The sequence below is a fragment of the Bos grunniens genome, chromosome 2, assembly GCF_055505025.1.
Source record: "Bos grunniens cultivar Pamir isolate PY7600 chromosome 2, Bosgru_T2T1.0, whole genome shotgun sequence".
Lineage (NCBI taxonomy): Eukaryota > Metazoa > Chordata > Mammalia > Artiodactyla > Bovidae > Bos > Bos grunniens.
The window spans coordinates 108635462-108650684 of NC_141166.1; the positions used below are offsets into that span (position 1 = coordinate 108635462).

At 41.0% G+C, this 15223-nt stretch overlaps 1 long non-coding RNA gene across 2 annotated transcripts in view; it reads left to right on the forward strand.

Moving 5' to 3' along the window:
• Positions 1-15223, forward strand: part of LOC147378477 (uncharacterized) — a 97845-nt gene that overhangs the window by 35544 nt on the left and 47078 nt on the right. For both annotated transcript variants that reach the window (XR_015147238.1, XR_015147239.1), the window contains exons 2-3: positions 1495-1722; positions 5026-5085. This is a non-coding gene — a long non-coding RNA (uncharacterized LOC147378477). The remainder of the gene's footprint in view (positions 1-1494; positions 1723-5025; positions 5086-15223) is intronic.

Here is a 15223-nt window from a genome sequence, read left to right on the forward strand (position 1 = left end):
TAGCTTGGGAGAGCTTCCCAGGCACAGGTGTGTACATGTCTGCAGGCAGTTGGGAAGGGGAGACAAGGCAGGAGTAGACACTGAAGATACCAGGGAGGATACAATGTGATGGAGCAGAGTCTTGGAGGGAAAGAAGAGAGTGTGGATTTCAGGATCCAGGTTGACTAATTATCCTGGGAAAGACGGGCTAGACACCACCTGAGCTCATAAAAAGTCTACTCATATAGAGATGGAATTTTGAAGAGACTAGAGGGAGAACAAGAAAACACACAAGCTTTTTTTCCCACCCAGCAAAGGAAGCACTGACACATTGGCCAAAAGTGAGAAGAATTGAGTGGATGAAGGTCTCTGCAAGCATTTGCAAAGTTTCGTTAACATTCTCTTTTCAAGTTTAAACTTCTTCAGACATTTTTTTTTTTTAATCTCCATAGTGGCTCCAAGTAGAAAGTAAAGAACAAAGGGTTAAAAGCAATTCAAAAATATTGTAGGATTAGTCTAGTACCATCCAGCAGTATGGATAAGAGAGCTGGCAGTGGAAACCAGCCCTCAGCCTGGTAAGTCCACGACCCTTCTGTTGGGAGGCAAACCAAGGAGGAAAAGGCTGGCTTCTCAAAGCCTCTTCAAGGTCCTTTTAGGTTTTAAAGAGCTTTTCTTTTTTACCTAGAGTAACATTTGATATTGAGTAGTCTGCCAGGTTTAACTTCTCTTGGGAAGCACAATTTCTCAGGACATTTTGAATCATATAAAGGTCTGAACACCATTATCTGCCTCTCATTCTCACTTTTCATTCTTTTTTTCATTAGCCGTGGAACCTACTATGTATAAAGCCACAGAGCCTCCAAGATAGATGGAGCATAGTCTTTGTGAAATGTTGCTTTCTCAATTAAAAAAAAAAAAATTTTCACCAAAGTTTGTATCTAGGGTAAACAGGGGAACTAAGTCTGATAGTTTGGTCCTTGGTTTCCCAAATCATCATTCTGGGGTAGTCGAAAGAGAGCATACAGTCATTTTTCAGACTGGTGCTGGGAGAGTCAGATTGGTAGCTGTATGTGCCCTCACCTGCTTTCTGCGTTCTCTCTTTGCAATAAATTAAATTAAATTAAGAATAAAAATAAATTAAATTTCTTTTGGTGCAACAGCTTCAAATATTAAACCAGAAAGTGTGGAGGAAAGAGTTTGTCCTGCCGGGCTATAAGCCCGTTTGATCCCAAGGGAATATGGGCATGTCAGATGCTATAAACAAGCAGAGGAAAATTCTGATGAAGATAAAGTGCTATGCGCCATAGTTCGTTATTCTGAGCAGCTTTGAGGCTGCCAGGACAATAGACTCACTTCTGTTTTTGCCGTCAGTATCGCTCTGAAGATGGCTTATTTGTAAAAGGAGCAGGATCAAGGCTATGCATTCATTTGTAAAAGATGCCACCACACACATTCTGCAGCTAATACCGTGTTCATGAACTTTACCTGTGACTAAATACATTTCATTTCTTACAGCTGAGCTTCAGTAATTGGTTTTTGCAGCCACAAACACATCCATCAAGGAAGATGTGAGAAGCCCAGGGCTCTCTCACTCTGCTTTTTGAAATGGCTTTTGCTGCAGATGGGAAATGCCATCCCAGCTCCGAGTTGGCAGGTCTTGAGGTCAAACCTTAGAGAGCTGGCACCTAGAAACTCCAAGGCAAGGAGGAGCAGGTGGCTTTGGAAGAGTAAATGACCCTGAAGGTAAGCAACAGGGAGGGGGAGAAGCAAATGACAGTGGGCGGAAAGTGGTGGCTAGGCAGTCTGCAGAAATGAGCCTCCCATCTCCAGCGCACAGCAGCTCCATGTTCTGTTTTTCCAGGTCCCTGCAGTCATGGAGGTCTCCAGGTGCCCACTAGGCCACAAAGTCATATAGCATAACCCAATCCAGGCTAAACTACCAATGGGAACTGAAGAATCATCATGCTGTTTGGAATTTGGCTGTGAAAAGGAAATGTGGCTCATCCAGTGAATTGATTAGTGAATTTATTCAGAAAAAATTAAGGAGCATTTGCTTTGGCCTTGAAAGTGCTGAATTATACACTTCAACAGTTTGGTTCACTCTGTCCCACATTTCCAAGAGAATTAGATTAGTTGGTATAACCCTGATATCTACACATAAAATTGACATGAAAATAAGCACCAGGATTCCAGAAATGCATCAATGAGATATGCAGAATAATATTTTACTTTCTGGACTACTAGCTCTAGAGACAATTATGATGTAAGGAAATTTGCCTTAAATTCCCTCATCCCCTCCCCTTACTCTTCCCCTCCACCTACTGAGACATTTACCATCTCTGGCTTTTTCCCTTCTGCCTGACATAACCTGTGTGGGCATCATCACAGCCCAATCTTTCACAGTCTCTACCCCACAAATCACCTTTTAAAAATATTTCCATCTTATATTAATAGCTATGGGTTGAGGAATTATTTTCCCAGTGCTATTTATGTTTTCAAAGCTCCTTAATTATGATAGAAAGTCACATACAGAAAGAAGCAGGGCCAGGAAGGAGATTTTGGGGGACAGGAGGGTTATTCTCAGGACATTTTGAATCATATAAAGGTCTGAACACCATTATCTGCCTCTCATTCTCACTTTTCATTCTTTTTTTCATTAGCTGTGGAACCTACTATGTATAAAGCCACAGAGCCTCCAAGATAGATGGAGCATAGTCTTTGTGAAACTGTGGGTAATAATTAGTGAAATCCATTTCACCTGCCTTCACTAATGAAGGTTGTGTGAAGACTTGCCTGTCCTCCCAGCGGCACATAAACAATAAGATGTTTGTCTGTGTTGTTTTCTGGGAACTTGAAGTCAGCTGTGTCTTGATCAAGATGAACTGGTTAAAAGTGTGATTATTCTGCATATCCCACTGATGCTTTTTTGGAATCTTGGTGCTGATTTTAGCATCAATTTTATGTGTAGATATTAGGGTTATAGCAACACGGACCCTCCAATTGGGCGCACACAAGTGTTTGAGCTCGATGACCTTTGACATCAAAGAACCTCAAACTCTGCCCTTAGAACATGTATGGGCCTGTAGCCTGGTTACACCTGCATAGAACCCCGAGCCAATTTACCTTGGGGCAGGCTGATTTTGAGATTTGTTCTCCTGTGTCCTTGCTTGGCTGCCTTGTAAATAGACCCTAACTTCACTTGCAAACCTCAGTATCAGAGTGTGGGCTTGCTGTTTGTCAAGCAAAAAAGCACCTGGTTTGGTTACAGTTGCCTTAGAGAGGCTCATAATCTGGTAGAAAAACAGCTCTTTAAACAATCAATAATAGGGTGATTTAGTAAGTGCTAAAGTAAAGTATGGTCAGGGTTTCATGAAAACTCCAGAAAGGAAATTCTGTCTCTTGCAGGAGGAAAAGATATGAGTGTTGTTAAGATTTGAGTCAGTATTTTTAAAATGTAGAAAATTGGCCTGGCTGCTAAGGGCGTAAACATGGATTCAGCAAGTAACTCAAGATCATTCTGGAAGGAAAACACCCACTGGCCTTTGGCCTTTGACCCACTGTGCCAAATTATTTCATCTACTGATAAAACCTAGAGATTTGAGGACCCTGGCTATCAGGCAGCTCTTCGGTGGAGAGAGAGTAGAGGGTTTTGCTGGTGTCCTCAGAGCACACAGGCTGGGCTGTGAGCACGCTGAGGGCTTGGCCCTGGTGAGAGATTCGTTTTTGAGTGTGTAATTGTAACTGAAAGTGGAGTCTGGCTGCTCACCACTCAAAAGTCAATAAAGAGGCAAGATTGGTGGAAGGGAAAGTTTGCTTTATTTCAGATGCTAGCATGGGGATGGGGGGCAGACTCCTGTCCAAAAGCTGACTCCCTTCACACTTTGTCAGTCAACAAGAGCTTTTATAGATGGAAAGAGGACTACATGCAGAAATAGCACAGTCAGCTCAGATAGTCATCTTGAAATTGGTCATCAGTGGTCTGACCAGCATCAACTTGATTGTTTTAAGTACAGTTAATTTTCAGTTCCAGGGTCGGTTTGTTCCCATTTCTTTGGGGCCTCAGAACTGTGTAAAATGAAGTAGTTTATGTCATGGCTTCGATTTGGTCATCATGTAGTCAGTTAACTGCTTTCATCTGGTAGGGTTTCAGAACCCATAAGACAGCTCACAGGATATGGCTCAGAATATCATCTGTAACCCTTGAGGAGGAACTAAAGGTCCTTAACTGTGCTTAGTGACTAAACTATTATTATTTATTCTTGTTGGACAGTTTTCCTTTGTGCATTTTCTCACTTCTCTGATTAGACTTATTCTCTGGCTAAAGTTTTTTTCACAGACAGAAGGCAGGTGGGAAAACATGGTCAGGGAAAGAACCATAGGGTCCTGCTCTGTTTCATAGTTAGAAGCCCAGTAGCAACCTAGAACCAGGAATACTTCTTCCAGATGTTCAGCAGGCTATAAATGAGAGCTCCTGATTGGATTTAAAACCAATAGTCCAGCAGTCCAGACTCATCAGTTTAGACTTGCATTCAATTCCATCCTATCTCTGACACAGGAGATCTGATGAATTGGGGCGTGTGCTATAAAGGCACAAAGAATCAAATTGATTTTTCCCTCCACTTCTGTTTGCTTGGGTATTAGGTGCTGTGAATATAATATCAAATCCTCCCTGCCTTTTCTTTTTCTCACATTCTTGGGAACGACTATCCTCTGGAACCCAGGCTTGATCCCTGGATACCATATTTGAGATGGTCGAATGTCACGGTTAAGACCGCATGCAGGCTTTTGGAGACAGATGACCTGGTTTAAATCCAAGCCCTTTAGTTACTAGATATACAGTCTCAGCAAGTTATTCAATATCCCGTGCTTAGGGTCCCTCATCTGTACCATGGGGACAATACTACTACCTGTCTTAAAAGGTGGTTGTGAGGATTAAACAACTTCACATATATAAGGCACTTAAAGGTGTACCTGGTAGATTGTGAACAGTCTGTACAGTTGACTTTTATCCTTCCAACTGCTGAGCACACTAATATTTCATTCCAGATTGCAGGAAGGAGGACCTGTGACAAATTCAAAGAACCACCAAGGATGTCCTGGACCCAGGTAAGGGCAATGACCCCCTTGTTCCCTCCTCAGGACTGGGAGGTGGGAACTTTCGGTGAGCTTATAATGCAGACAGCCTGAGAGGGGCAGTTCTTTTTACTGCTGCCACCTATGAGGTAAGATGTGACCAAGTGTGCCACCTGCTTCAGATCCCTTGGTGTGGGTAGGTGGAGAATGGACTGATTCAGCTACGGGGAGAGAAACATGGGATCAGCTTTAGGCAGCTTTGGAAAAGACTTAAAGGGATCCTGCATCTTCTGATATGATCCGGACCAGCAGGCAGGGTTCTGAAGATAAGTCATCCTAAGGAATATTCTGTGTGCAGAGCTGGCCTGTGCTCTGTGCCATGGCTCTCTGTTGCGGTGTAGGACCTGTGATCCAGGCATGAATACTTTCAATCCGTTCCCCTCCTCCTCTTCTCCACTGACTTAATCCTGACTTACTATTCCCCTAGAGTCTTCAGTTCAGTTCAGTCGCTCAGTCGTGTCCGACTCTTTGCGACCCCATGAATCGCAGCACGCCAGGCCTCCCTGTCCATTACCAACTCCTGGAGTTCACTCAGACTCTTAGGGCACCTTCTATCTGCCTGGCTGTTCCAGTGCTAGCCCCTCTGCTTCCAGTCCACTTGTCCAGGGCTGTGAGATGGATCTTTCTGAGCATTGTTCTGATCACATCAATTTTCTACTAAAAACTTTCCTTTTCTTCATGGACTTATTTACCTACTGGGCCAGCAAGTATCCTAAGTGAGCAAAGTGGACCAGACAAGATGAAAGAGGCACGCTTCAGATCTGAAAGCTTGGGAACATTCCTAACTTCCATAAGGAGAGGCACTTCCTCCCATTTATTTTGATAGTGGAGGCTTTCTAAATCTGCAGTTTACATCCCACTTTTAGTTCACACTTTGTATGAGAAATATCACTTCATTCTTAACTGTCTTAAGAAAAACAACCCTGCCAGTCAAATGATTGTTTTAGGATGTTGGTTTGATGGCATAAATGGAGATCATAGTACAGTGGCTAACTGAAGATGGGAGATTTATTTATAATTCACATGAAGGTATATGTTGGTAGGTGGTCTGGTTATGGGGATTAGCATGTTCTGTTCCATGCAGTTATATTGGGACTCTAGTCTCTCTCGTTCTCAGCAGTGGTTCTCGATGTCTTAATCAAGGACTTTTGGGGCATCCCTGAGAGTTTCAAGGGTTTATAATATCAAAATAATTTTAATGAGGTATAGTTGATACATAGTATTTTCAAGCATACAATGTACTAATTAAAATTTTTATGTATTATATTCGATTTAAAATAATCATAAAACATTGGCTATATTTCTTGTGCTGTACAATATATGCTTGTAGCTTTTTTGTATTTAGTATCTCCTACCTCTTAATCCTCTATCCCTATCTTGTGCCTTGTCCCTCCCTCTCCCTGTTGGTAACCACTAGTTTCTTCCCTGTATCTGAGTCTGTTTTCCTATATATATGTGTTTTTTTATTCCACATGTAAGTAATGGCATACAGTATATGTCTTTCTCTGACTTATTTCAATAAGCGTAACTTACTCAGTAAGCATGGGCTGCCTAGTGCCAGGGTTAATAATTAGCTGCCTGTTGCTCTGGCTAAGCCATGAAAAAAATCACCATGGGAAAAGAATAAAAGCAAAATATAGCAATACAGCATAACCCAAATAAAAGTACATTGGGTTGATCAGTTGGGGTTGTCATGCCCTGCTAAGCTAAGGCAAAACATAGTGTGGACCTTGGAACGCCAGGTCAGTGCAAGTTCAGAGCACTGCCTGTGCACACGTGAAGATGTTTTCCCAAGGCATATGTCGGTCTATGACCTCCGGCTAGGTGAGAGCCCTTGTACAAGAAAATAACAAAGATAGGTTAAAGTAATCAATAAAATGGGAGACGTGACCAGGGACACAGGAGGCTGACTTCATTGTAACACAACATATGCTTTCTGCTTGCCAAGACACTAAATAAAAGTGATGCGGCTCCAAGCAACAGGGCTCTTGACCAAGAGGTCTTGAGTCCCCCAGTCCCATCTTTAAAACTTTACTTCTGTCTCTAGTTTCTTTTTCCCAAACTATGCATTGACCACTTTCAATCCCTACCTGCTGTGCTGGCTGCAGCAGCCTAGGTCCATGCACATTGTTGCAAATGGTAGAATTTCATTCATTTCCGTGACTGAGTAATACTCCATTGTGTGTGTATATATACCACATCTTAATCCAGTCATCTGTCAACAGCACTTTGGTTTTTTCTGTATCTTGGCTATTGTAAATACACTCCTATGAACATTGGCGTGCATATATCTTTTTGAATGAGTGTTTTCAAGGTTTTTTTTTTTGTTTTTTTTTGCATACCCAGGAGTGTAATTACTTAAATCAGATGATAGTTCTATTTTTAGTTTTTTGAGGAACTTCTACACTGTTTTCCATAGTGGCTGCACCAATTTATATTCTCATCAACACTGAGAACCCTTTTCACTACACCATTTCCAGGATTTGATGATAGCCATTGTAACAGGTCAGAGAAGGCAATGGCACCCAACTCCAGTAGTCTTGCCTGGAAAATCCCATGGACAGAGGAGCCTGGTAGGCTGCAGTCCATGGGGTTGCTAAGAGTCGGACATGACTGAGTGACTTCACTTTGACTTTTCACTTTCACTTATTGGAGAAGGAAATGGAAACCCACTCCAGTGTTCTTGCCTGGAGAATCCCAGGGACGGGGGAGCCTGGTGGGCTGCCATCTATGGGGTCACACAGAGTCGGACACGACTGAAGCTACTTAGCAGCAGCAGCAGCAGCAGCAGCAGCATTGTAACAGGTGTGAGGCGATTTCTCACTGTGGTTTTGATTTGCATATCCATGATTAGTAATGTTGAGAATCTTTTCATGTGCCTGTTGGCCATCTGAATGTCTTCTTTGAGTTCCTCCTATGTTTTAATCAAGTTTTTTTTTTAATTAATTGTATGACCTGTTTATATCCTTTGGATATTGACTCCTTATTTGTCATATCATTTTCAAGTACTTTCTCCCATTCAGCAGGTTGTTCATTTTTGTCAAAGATTTCATTTGCTGAATAAAAGCTTTTAAGTTTAATTGGGTTCCATTTGTTCATTTTTGCTCTTATTTCCTTTGCCTTAGGAGACCACAAAAAATATTGCTAAAATTTATGTCTAAGAGTTCTCTGCCTATGTTATCTTCTAGAAATTTTAGAGCTTCGGATCTTACATTTAGATCTTTACTCAGTTTTAAGTTTACTTTTGTATTGGTGTGAGGAAATGCTCTAAGCTTATTCTTTTACATGTAGCTGTTCAGTTTTCTCAGCACCACTTATGAAAGTGACCGTCTTCTGCATTGTATATTCTTGCCTCCTTTGTTGATTTATTGACTGTAAGTGTGTGGGTTTATTTCTGGACTCGATTCTGTTCCATAGATCTATATGTCTGGGTTTGTGTCAATACCATACTGTTTTGAATATTGTAACTTCGTAGTATAGTCTGAAGTCAGGGCACATGGTACCTCCAGCTTTGTTCTTTTTTCTCAAGATTGCTTTGAAATGTGGGGTCTTTTGTTGTTCCATATAAACTTTAGGATCATGTGTTCTACTTCTGTGAAAAATGTCCTCAGTATTTAGATAGGGATTGCATTAAATCTATAGGTTGCTTTGTATAGTATAGCTATTTTGATAATATTGATTCTTCCAGTCCAAGAGCATGGGATATCTTTCCCTTTTTACCATCAGTTTCCTTCGTCAATGTTTTATAGTGTTTTTTTTTTTAATTTTATTTTATTTTTAAACTTTACAATATTGTATTAGTTTTGCCAAATATCGAAATGAATCCGCCACAGGTATACATGTGTTCCCCATCCTGAACCCTCCTCCCTCCCCATACCATCCCTCTGGGTCGTCCCAGTGCACCAGCCCCAAGCATCCGGTATCATGCATTGAACCTGGACTGGCAACTCGTTTCATACATGATATTATACATGTTTCAATGCCATTCTCCCAAATCTTCCCACCCTCTCCCTCTCCCACAGAGTCCATAAGACTGTTCTATACATCAGTGTCTCTTTTGCTGTCTCGTACACAGGGTTATTGTTAGCATCTTTTTAAATTCCGTATATATGCGTTAGTATACTGTATTGGTGTTTTTCTTTCTGGCTTACTTCACTCTGTATAATAGGCTCCAGTTTCATCCACCTCATTAGAACTGATTCAAATGTATTCTTTTTAATGGCTGAGTAATACTCATTGTGTATATGTACCACAGCTTTCTTATCCATTCATCTGCTGATGGACATCTAGGTTGCTTCCATGTCCTGGCTATTATAAACAGTGCTGCGATGAACACTGGGGTACACGTTTTAAGTGTATAGATGGCTCACCTCCTTGGTTAAGTTTTATTCCTTAGTTGTTTTTTTTTTTTAATTCAATTTTAAAAGTTACTGTTTTGGATTTTTTTTTTTTTTTTTTGCTTTCTCATAGTTCATTATTAGTTCATAGAAAAGCAACAGATTTATGTATATTAATCTAGCATCCTACAACTTTACAGAATTCATTTATTCTGTCAGTTTTTGTTTTGTGAAAGACTTAGTATGTTATTCACAAATAGTGACAGTTTTGCTTCTTCCTTTCCAATTTAGATGCCTTTTGTTTCTTGTCTGATTGCTGTGACTGGCAATATTGTGTTAAATAGAAGTGGCAAGCATGAGCATTTCTATCTTGCTATTAATTTTAGAGGAAAGACTTTTAGCTTTTCACCGTTGAGTATGTTAGCTGTGGATGTATTAGTCCATTTGTCATAAGTGGACTTTATTTTGTTGAGATATGTTCCCTTTACATGATTTTTGAGGGTTTTTTTTTTTATCATGAATGAATATTGAATTTTGTCAAATGCTTTCTCTGCATCTGTTGAGATGATCACGTGATTTTTATCCTTTTTGTTGGCTTGGTGTGTAATGTTTTTTTGTGAATATTGAACTATCCCTGCATCCCTAAAATAAATCCCACTTAATCAAGATGTATAATCCTTTTTGTATATTGTGTGTGTGTATATACCAGTATATATTTATATATAAAATCAGTTTACTAATATTTTGAGGATGTTTGCATCATATTCATCAGAGATATAGGCCTGTAATTTTCTTTCTCTTTTTTCTTTTTTGGTGTTGTCTTTTTTTGGTTTGAGTATTGGGATAATGGTGGACTTACAGAATGAATTTGGGAGTGTCTGTCCTCTTCAATTTTTTTGAATAGTTTGAGAATATTAGCTCTATTTTGTTACAAGTTACTGTCAAGCTATAGAATTCTGGCCTTTTTTTGCTGAGAGTTGTTTTTAATTACAAATTCAATTTCACTACTAGTGATCAGTCGGTTCAAATTGTCTTTCTGATTCAGTCTTGGAAGGTTGAATGTTTCTAGAAATTTGTACATTCCTTCTAAGTTGTTTAAATTGTTGGCACATAACTGTGAATGGCGTTCTCTTAAGATTTTTTGTATCTCTGGTGTTGGTGGTTATTTTTCCTGTCATTTCCTATTTTGTTTATTTGGGTCCTCTCTCTTTTCTTCTTGAAGATCCTAGCTAAAGTTTGTCAATTTTGTTTATCTTTTCCAATAAACAGCTATTAATTTCACTGATCATTTTCTGTTGTTTCTTTAGTTTCCATTTTATTTAGTTCCTCTCTGATCTTATTCCTTCTGCTGACTTTGGGCTTCATTTGTTATTTCTCTAATTTCTTTAGAAATTAGATGGTAGAAAGTTAGATGGTAGGTTTGATTGTGTATTTGAAGTTTTTCTTTTTTCTTGAGGCGGGCCTATGTTTCTGTAAACTTCCCTCCTAAAATGCTTTTGTTGTGCCGCGGCTGCAATACATGGGGTTGCAAAGAGTCCGAATGGACTGAGCGACTGAACTGAACTGATACATTTTGGAAAGTTGTGTTTACATTTCTGTTTGTCTCAAGGTGGTTTTGGATATCCTCTTTGATTTCATCAGGGATCCAATGGTTTTATAGTATTTATAGAATGTTGTTAGTATCCATGGGTTTGTGCTTTCCCATTTTTCTTTCTGTAATTGACATAGTTTCATACCATTCTGGTTAAAAAAATGCTTGATATAATTTCTGTGCTATCAAATTTGTCAAAAGTAGTTTCATGGCCTAGCATGTCATCTATCCTTTAAGTGCACATAGTGTGTTCTTCAGAATGTGTATTCTACTGTGTTTTAGATGGAAGATCCTGTAGATATCTAAGTGTAACTGGTCTATTTTGTCATTTATTTATTTAAGTCATTTATTTACATTTTATTTACATTATTTATGTCATTTATTTAAGACCTTCTTGACTGACTTTTTTCTCCTAGATGATCTCTCCATTAATATAAGTAGTATATTAAAGCCTCCTACTATTACTGCAGGCTTCCTTTGTAGCTCAGCTAGTAAAGAATCTGCCTGCAATGAAGGAGGCCTGGGTTTGATCCCTGGGTTGGGAAGACCCCCTGGAGAAGGGAGAGGCTACCCACTCCAGTATTCTAGCCTGGAGAGTTCCATGGACTGTTTAGCCCGTGGGGTTGCAAAGAGTCGGACACAACTGAGCGACTTTCACTTTCACTATTACTGTATTATCGTGAATTTCTTCCTTTATGTCTGTTAGTGTTTGCTTTATATATTTAAATGCTCCTGTACTGGATGCATACTTGAGTATAACACCCTCTTCTTGTATTGATTCTTGTATTGATCCCTTTGTCATTATATGATGCCCTTCTTTGTCTTTATTATAAACTTTAAGAGCTATTTTGTCTGGTGTGAATGTTACTACTGCTGTCTTTTTATATCTTTTTTTCATCCCTTCACTTTTAGCCTGTGTGTGTCTTTAGCTTTGAAATGAATGTCTTGTATGCAGCGTATGGATAGGTTTTGTTTTTTTATCCAATCAGCCACCCCATGTCTTTTGGAGCATTTAGTCCATTGACATTTAAAGTAATTATTCACCAGTGTGTACTTATTACTATTTTATTGCTTGTTCTCTGGTTATTTTTAGTTCTTCTCTGTTCATTTATTTCGCTGTAGTTTGATTTTCATTAGTGATATGATTGTATTCTTTTCTTTCTAGTTTAGTATTGTAGTGTATTGACTTGTAGTTACTACAAGGTTCATAAATGTTAACCTATAAACTATATCTACTCATTTTAGACTGTTACTTTAAGTTCAAACACATTCTAAAAGATCTATGTTTTTTTGTTCCCCTCCTTCACATTTTGTGATGTCATATTTTGTATCTTCATGTTTATCCCTTCATTATTTTTTGCAGTTACACTTTTACATTTTTTTGTCTTTTAATCTTCATATTAGCTTATTTAAGTGTTTGAGCCTCAGCCCTTACTATGTATTTGCCTTTCCTAATAGAATTTTTCCTTTCCTTAGATCCTTACTTTTTGTTAGAGCAGTTTCTTTTCTGCTTAGAGAAGACCATTAACATTTTCTTTTAGGGTAGGTTTTGTATTGATGAACTGTTAATTTTGTTTGTCTGAGAAATTCTTTCTCTCTGTCTCAGTTCTGAATGATGGTATTGCTGGGTAAAGTGTTCTAGGCTGCAAATGTTTCCCTTTCAGCACTTTGAATATATCAGCACTCCCTCCTGACCTGCAAAGCTTTTGTAAAGATACCAGTTGATAACCTTAGGGAGCTTCCTTGCACATGACTTTGGTTTTTCTCTTGCTGCTTTTAGAATTCTCTAACTTTTGCCATTTTAGCTGTTATGTTTTGGTGTGGGTCTGTTTGAATTCATTTTGTTCTGGACACTCTATGCTTCCTGCACTTAAATGTAGTTTTTCAGGCTTGTGAGGATTTTAGCCATAATTTCAAATATTCTGTCTACCCCTTCTCTCTCTCCTTTCCTTCTGGGACCCCTGTAATGGGAGTATTGGTATGCTTGGTATTATCCCAGAGATATTTTAAGATATTTTAGCTTAAATCTCTCCCTCAGCATCTGCCACCCCCACCCTGGTGTGGAGCTGCACTGTGGGGCATGCAGAGCTGTGTGAACTTGGCATGTGCTGGTGCATGCCCTGTGGCGGTCCAGCTGCCATCAGAGATCAAGAATGTTTCTGAAGTGCTGTCGTTTTTGCATTCCTCCTTATCCCTTGTTCTGCTGTCAATTCCTTCTAGTACGTTTTTCATTTCAGTTATGGTATTCTTCAATTCTGACTGGTTGTTTTTAATATTTTCTAGTTCCTTGTTAAAAGTCTCACTGTGTTCCTCTAATTCAGTTAGCATTCTTATTACTACTGCTATGAACTCTTTATCTGGTAAGTTGTTTGTTTCTGTTTCATTATGTTTTCAGGGATTTTTCTCTTGTTTTTTCAGTTGAGACTAGTTTCCTGTTTTCTCATTTTGCTTAACTTTCTCTGTCTCTCTGAATTTAGGTGAAACAGTTAACAGTTACAGTCTTGTAGTGGTGTCTATATGTGGAAGCATCCCTATGCAGTCTGCCTGTGCCCAGTGGCTTTGGTAGGAGATCTGGATTTGACATGAACACAAGTCACATCTTACATCAGGGTGTGCTGGCAGCTATCACCTTGGTACGATGTGGGGCTGAAGATGGAGGGGTACTTGAGCCAGATCCAGGGGTGAGGCAAGGAGGCCCCTCTGCTCAGGGGTCATTACCTATCAAAGGAAGATCCAGGCCCTGGTCTCAAATTGTTGGAGCAGAAGCCCTGAGGGTCAGGTCCAAGCTGGCTCCACTCTCTTTAAATGTGACCTCCCCTCCATCCCAGCACCGGCATCCTTGGCCCTGGCAGGAGCAGTGCTGAAGCATGAGGACCATGAGGGCTCTCAGCTTGTGACAAGGTATGGGATGTGGTGGTCTAGCCTCAGATAATGGTCCAGGCTGCTTTTGATGTGCTGCCTATGCAAGCACCAGTAGTAGCTTCCTCAGCCCTGTTCAGACAGTGCTTCGGGCCTGAGTGTCTTCATCCCTCACATCTGATCTCTCCCTCAGCATCTGCCACCCCCACCCTGGTGTGGAGCTGCACTGTGGGGCAGGCAGAGCTGTGTGAACTTGGCATGTGTTGGTGCATGCCCTGTGGTGGTCCAGCTGCCATCAGAGATCAAGAATGTTTCTGAAGTGCTGTCTGTGTGAGCACCAGTAAGGGCTGCCATCATCCTGCTTAGATGCTACTTTAGGTCTGAGTTGCCTGTGCGTCCCAGGGCCCAGCTCTCTTCTTTGTCATGATGGCTCCTGCTTCAGTGTGGAGTTGTGCCTTACTACGTTGGGCTAAAGAGTTCACTGGGCTCAGGCTGGGGTGCACACAGGGCTGATCACAGGGAATCAGGCAGCCACCTTGGAGTTTTTAGTCTGGCTTCTCTGCCCTATCTCAGCAGCAAGCAAACATGCATGTGTTTCTCTTGAGTGGAGTCTGAGCTTCCTACCACCCTCCTGTTAGTTTCACCAGCATTCCAACCAGTCCAGGGGGCTCATCTTCCCACCTACCAGAAACTCCAAAACCCTTCCATTTCCTCCAGCCGGCTAGATGGGCTGAGCATGGGCCTGGGCCATCCAGAGCACCAAAGGGAACCTGAGCTCTTCTGCCTCCAAGCCATGTTTGAGGTCCTACTTACCCGGTTTGACCAGTGCAGCCAGGCCACAGAGGATGTCTGTGCCAGTGGAAGTGGTGGTTGCATAACCTGCGTGACTGCAGGAATAGTGGGCCCCTAGCCTCACTCCACACAGGCTCCTCTCCAGGCCTGCAGCCAGTCTGCCCAGCTACCTTGCCCAGGCCAGTGGAGGCACTGGCCTGGCTACAGGCCCCAGCAGGGCATCCTTGCAGGTGAAAAACAAGATCCACTCAGCAGCATTTAGCCCCAAGGGATCTGGACTCATGCCTTTCCTAGGGTGGGCCTACGGCTTCACTCTGGTTCCTGGGAGACAGAGCAGACACCACTCAGTATTATTATTAATACTGCCACCCAGGTTTTGGGTCAAGCAGAACAGCTTCAGCCCAAAGACTGGGGTGCCCAGTATGCGTCTTAAACTACTCACTCACCATGGTGGCTCCCCTCCCGAGTAATCTCACTTTTCCTCTGAGTCCCCTCCCAAGGGCACAGGTTCCAACCTGGTCATTTCTTGCCC